Genomic DNA, 7016 nt, shown 5'->3' on the forward strand with positions numbered 1-7016 from the left:
AGCCCCTTCCGTAAACATTAAATGCAAAAAATTTTATGACAGAAAGGCAGAATTTTTAATGGATACCGAATGCGAATTTAATCTTTTAAAAGAATCGTGCATATCGGGAAAATTATGACGCGATAAAACACAAGATTTTTTTATTTAACCGGGATAAAAAGTGGCATGATAAAAACTCGCGGATCAATAAAATATATATTGCGGAATATTAGGAATGGATTTTTTGAGAGCGAATTCAGTGACCATGACGTTTTCCGGTGAAAAAGTCTCATTAAAAATGCAATCCATTAATTTGATACAAACCGACACAATCCAGCTTCCCGTGCGAACACGAAAATTAATCACACTACAAGTAAAAACTTATGATTTGAAAGAAGAATATGTAAGTAAAATTGACGCGGGTACTGAGATTTTTCTTGGTGAAAATCTGGTTAGACCAGAGAACAGTTTAATCAAATTAGTTGCAATAAATTCAACCTTACAAGATATTAGGTTTAGTATTCCACCTATAGAACTGCAAGAATTTGAATTCATATCTCATGCTGAAGACTTACATAAAGAGGAAACATTGGGTACCGAAAGAAGCAAAAAATTAGCGGAAAGATTTGCCAAGTCATGAGGTTGTTTAATTTTTCCGATTTAAACGACAAGGAGGTTTCTAGTCTTTTTAACCTTTCGCTGAATTTCCGTATAGATTCAAGGTCGGTGGGGATGTATTTGGGGCCACTAACGCTATAAAGCACAAAATTCACACAAAGGACGAAATTCCAGCTTTTCAGAGGCAATTTCGCCCTGCAGAAGCTCTCAATGAGGATATTTTGAACCAAGCAAGTGATTCAATCTGTAGCGAATTCATAGAGGATTAAAATTCTCCCAATAACTCACCTGCCTAGATCGTCCCTAAAAAGCGCGATTCTGAGGGGAATAAACGCTGGCGCATAGACATTGACTATCGCCAGCTTAAGGAGGTATCATCGCTACTGCCGAGATCAGTCTACTACGCAGTCGTAATACCAACACTCGTATGACTTACTGAATTGAAATCTGACAACATTGTGATCATGTCGCCGGCGACATGAATCAACAGCTGACTGAGATCTACATTGATCGCGCCTCGCGATGTTGCCAGATTGCGATAGCCAACGTTCAGAAGCGCAAGTTTTGTGATTCATTTTTTTTAAATGTACATGCAGGAAACAAATGGTTAATATTATTTTTGCACCTCAATTTTGAAATACTTGTTTTTCATTTAAAAAATTATCAATAATATTTTAATGGTGGTTACTTAGATATCACTCAGTAAAGAGCTCAAAAACGCCATCTCTCATAAGACGCTATGTTAAATATAACGAAATTAAAAACGTTAATAACTTATTTATAAAGTACCCTAGGCTTCTGAGATATTAATTGAGTACTTTTAGTGATAATATTTAGATATCGTTAAAGTTTGGTTGAAATGGCGATGAAAATTCTTGTAGTGATGGTACCTCCTTAACGAGCAAACGTTCAGTAACACGTACCCTTTACAGGTTACCCTTTATCAGGTTAAGATTTATCTTGATTCAAAGGTCGAAACAGCGTTCTCTACTCCTTACGAACATTATCATTTTAATAGAATGCCGTTTGGATTGAAGACCGCTCCAGCCACTTTCCAAAGGCTGATTGATAAGGTCTTGCCTGGCCTCCAAGGGATAGAACTTTTTGTATACATGGACAATATCGTCCTATATGCAAACTCCTTGGAGGAACATACCCGGAAGTTGAGAAAGCTTTTACAGCGGTTAGAGGATGCAAATTTGACTCTTCAGCCGGATAAATGCAAGTTTTTGCAAAAGGAGGTTGCTTACCTCGGTCATGTAATCTATCAGGATGGGGTTAAGCGTCATCCGAAAAAGATGGAAGCAGTAAGAAAATTTCCTCGTCCTGAGAGCCCTAAGAGTTATCGTACTTATTAAAAAGGGTGTTCAATTCGCATGGACCCTAAGTCAATAAAAGGCATTTGATGAACTAAAAGATAGAATGTGTTCTTTCCCTCTTTAAAATGATCCAGATTGTAGCAAGCCTTTTATACTTTAAATTGATGCATCAAATTATGGAATAGGGGGCGTTTCGGGCCAAGGCCCAATAGGGAGAGACTGGTCGATCGCGTACGCATCTTGCACCTTAACCGACACGGAAGTAAATTATTCTACTATAGAGAAGGAACTCCTAGCCATCATATTCTGCGTAGAAACATTTCGCCCTTATCTATATGGTAGAAGATTTACTCTCGAAACCGATCATCGGACACTCGTCTGGATGCATAATACAAAGAATCCAGGTTCCAAACAGCTGCGCTGGCGATTTCGACTCAGTAAATTCCAATACGACGTCGTTTATAAAAACGGGACTGCAACCGTTAACGCAGACGCACTTTCGTGAAATCCGTGTGATGAAACAGAAACAGATTTTGACGAAAATTTACCTAGCGAAAACCTTGATCCACTCTATTCTACTTTCCAGAACGTTTACAAGGTGTTGATACTGCAGGATCTACCACCTGTGCCGTTTACTCCCGACTCAATCTTAAATCAAACTAATCATATAATCGAAGAGGGATTTTTGGGCTCAGAAAATTACTTTCTGAAGGAAGATGCTAATTCTCTTCAGTCGAAACCATGTAATTTTTTCATAGAACCCGATTCGTTTGATGAAAGTTACGAGCAATATGAAACCGCTAGTGAATTTCATGAGAACGACCTTGATACTATGAAGGAGAATCGCCTAAAATACGGTAGGCAAAGGTCTATTGATAATGGGTGCTAAACCTTACAGTCACAGGGTGGACCCCTGTAAAATAGAAGGAGACATTTAGGATAAGGACTCCAAAGCTGGCTGGGGCCATCGGACCGATCAGTGTGGTACTCGATGATAATATTTTATATCAAGCCCTTCGGTCAAAAGGTGGACCCCGTGTAAGGTGGAAGGAGACCGTTCGGATGGGGGCTCCGAAGCTGGCTGGGCCATCGGAACGACAGGTGAAATACTTGATAACGGTGTTAACGGTAGCCGATATGCTCATACTAGAATCGAACGAGACAATGACGTTAAAAGGGAAAAATTTTAATTTACTGACGCACCTGACGATAACGAAATCTTTAAACCTTATATACTTTCAGATGATAGCTCTGACTTCAAAAATAGCTGCAACTCTCGAAACTCGTGCGAACTTTGTGAAAATAAAGCGAACCAGAAAATGAGCTTAATCGAAATAGAAAGATCAATATGTGATTTATGCAAAAATAAAAGTAAACAATACATTTTGGACAATGAAATAGATTTGGTTCTTCTCTATCACCGGTGTTTTCCTATAGCCAAAAATAAAAACCCCGACGCAAAAAATTAAAATCATGTTGCGACTGACGAAAACGAAATCGCCGAAGCATTAAGCGAAAATCCTGACGCGATCAGTGAAAATCTAGACGTGATAAAAGAAAATTATGGCGCGATTAATGAAAATGAAATCCTTTTATCGAACGATGAAGATGAGCTGCCTTAACCAAATTTCGAAATGTCATGCCGTAAAAATAGTAAGGATAAATTTTACATGCGTCACGATCACTTAGTACAGTTTATTCCGGCGGACTGCAAATTCACTACCGAAACGAGTCAAGAATTTATCAGTCGTAGGCGGACATAAAGGCTGTACAAAGACGTATGAGAGAGTGAGAGAAAATTTTATTGTGCCAATAAGCGCGATCATGTTAGAAAATGTGTACAAGACTGCGAAGAATGTAAGAGTACAACATTAGTTCGCGTAAAAACTCGAATGCCCATGCGAATTACGGGCACCCCTACGGAAGCGTTTAAGAAGATACAAATCAATATCATTGGAATTTTACCTGAAACTGAACGTGGAAATAAGTATATTTTGACCATAAAGGATAATTTGACAAAAAACGCGGACGCTATTCCACTCATGAAAATTGAATCTACTACAATTGCAATGGCTCCCGCAGAGCATTTTATTACGCGATTCGCGTGCCCTCGCATCATTCAAACTGACCAAGGTAGCAACTTTACTAGCGAAGTAATGGCTATCTTCTGTTGAATTTTCAAAATAAGACATTTATAATCAACTGCGTTCCATCCACAATCACTAGATTCTTTAGAGTGTAGCCAACACGTCTTAGTACAATATTTAAAACAATATTGTGAGAAGAATAATTGGGACGTATGGGTAAGATTGGCAATTTTTTCTTACAACACGTCCAAATACGAGGGAACGGGTTTTACCACACACCAGTGGTAAAACGTGTGAAAACTCGTGAACGTCTTCAGATCACTAGAGAAAGGTCGAAACGATATGACGACGAAAAGCAAAACGTCCAAGATTACAAGGTTGGTGAAATAGTATATTTAAAAAACAATACTCGAGACTTCAAACTTGACCTTAACGAAAATGTAGGTCATTATGAAATTACACAAGTTTTTTATGATCTGAATGTAGAGATAAAACTAGATTTAGGAAAGTTCAAAATCGTTCACATGAATGAACTACGTCCCCGACATCATATAGTGAATGGGAAATAGAATCATCCCTTACGGCGCTTTCATGCATCTGCAAGCAGGCAGCCTACATGCAGAAAACTCATAAGAGTGAAAGAGATAGACCATTCTCTATCTCTCTCACTCTTATAGGTTTTCTGCATGCAGACTGCCTTCTTGCAGAGGCATGAAAGCACCCAAGTTTAAAGAGCAAGAATCTACTTAACTGTTTCCCCTTAAAATTAAAATTTTTTTTAAATGGACAGTCTCGAAATTTTGACAATGAAAATAGTTCCAACAAAAAGAATGCAAATGTTTGATAGTGCCATTAGAATAATAATATTGATAAACTGCGCACAGGTAGCCTGTTGATAGAGTAAGACGTAATATTAAGTAAAATAATAATAATAATAATAATAATAATAATAATAATAATAATAATTACAATACGACGCTACATTGTACAGATTGCTCAAAGTAATTCTTTTTCAATAATTCATAAAGAAAAATTATTAATACTTATGTAAATCTTTGCTCTCATCATAAAGTTTTTTTCTTTTTTTTCTTTAAACACAATTCTAGTAGAAATTAGAACTTTAAAGATAAATGCAAAAAGAGATACATCAGGGTATATAGATTTTTTTTCTTATTTTTAAGGGGATAGAGGAGTAAATATTGTGGATATTATTTTAAATTTTGTATAAGATATGAGTTCGAGAGAAACAGACAACAAGAAAGTAAAATAAATAAAAATGTATGTACTCCAATGTTGTCTGATGTTCATTCGGAGTCGATTTACTAATGCTGAAAAACCTTTTATTGTAGAACAAGCGAAGAAACAAAATCCAAGCTACATTATTAGCTGAATAAAATAAAATTTGCTTCCTTCTGTGTATTACATGAAACAGATTTTTGAAATAGAGATTAAATTCAAATATTTTAAATGAATCAAATTAGTCAATAACAAAAGAGGAGGGGGGTACTTTTATCTTGACTGTCCATACCGGTCCTAATTATCATAAATTGAAATTAACTTTTCATAATTTAATTTTTGAAATAAAATTTTTAATTTACAGTTTCAGTACAACCCTTTTAATTTCTTATATATACTCGTTTGCGGTTGGAAAATTAAAATAAGCACTACTCAAACTAAAATAAATACACATACTCATGTATGCCTTCACATTTTATAATATTTTTCTTACCACATTCTGTCGCGGGATAATTCAATTACTAAAGATTAATAAAATCAACGTATCGAAGACTTTTTAAACTTTAAATACTAAAATATAACGTTTGAGAAATCTCTGATAGAAGTAGAAGAAACAGGAACGATAATCTTGTTATGTACTTATTACCATTTCAGGCACATTATTGTAAAAACAACCTTCAATTTTAAGTTACAAGAATGCACCGATTCCATTTTATATTCACTTTCCAGAACGGAACTCTATAACCAGAAAGGGGCACGTCGAAATCCATTACTTTCATGGGAAATATTGCCACATCTTGAGTCTACACTAGAGCCGGTCATGTGTTTAGGCTTAAAGGGAGAAGATTGGCTCTATATCTCGCCCACGAAGGTCCTTGCCCTACTTGGAAAAGTAAGACCACTTGCTAGCGAAAGTTCATTTAACGCATTGCGCCCAGCGAAGCTTTTAGAGTTTCGAGAGTAGGGAATTTTTGTGACGTCATAGCATGTTCTCGCCTGAATGGAGGGATGTTGGAAGGGAGACCAAAGGCCCAGGACATGCGTGCGCAGATACAACTTGCGTTGGAAGAGCGCTTTTCCGAAAAACGGGTATTATGTTTGGGACCTCTGATTTCTTCACTTCGTCGGAAGAATCAGATCTCTATTTTAACTTGTATTCTTGTTCGAACTTTTATTTGGTTGCATTTAAATATATTATCTTCTAGAATTGAGCCACTATTCTATTTATTCATAATTTTAATTTTCCCGGTTTATCCTGGAAATTAGAACGACAGAAAATAGTCTATCACGTGAGCCAAAACCCACCTTTGGACTCAGCTCGTAACCAAAGATATTATAAACGTAGATGCGGTACGGGGCGTCGGAGTGGGGAATTATATATATAGGACATCACATTTTCTGCCCTATCGAGGTGCTGCTCTCATCGTACTACGAAGTCGAATTCTTGTTTTCTCATTCTTCGTAAAATATGACGGTAAAGCAGCAGAAAGATTTTTTGAGGTTAGAAAAGTTTGACATGTATGTATCGCTGAATTTTTTCAGATCTGAAGCTTGATCCAGGTTTTCGGTACAGTCTTTTTTTTAATTATAAAAAAAATGTTCTCGAAAAATCATATTTTTAATTTTTAAAAAAGTATTATAAATAGACATTTCGAGATAAACAAGTGTGGAAAAAATTGTTCTTTGACAAATTATTTTTTTAAATTGAAATAATCAAATATTTATACCAAAGAAACAACTTTTTAAATGTTTGAAGTGTTTAAACATTAATGTTTAA

This window comes from Belonocnema kinseyi, chromosome 2 (assembly GCF_010883055.1).
Source record: "Belonocnema kinseyi isolate 2016_QV_RU_SX_M_011 chromosome 2, B_treatae_v1, whole genome shotgun sequence".
NCBI lineage: Eukaryota > Metazoa > Arthropoda > Insecta > Hymenoptera > Cynipidae > Belonocnema > Belonocnema kinseyi.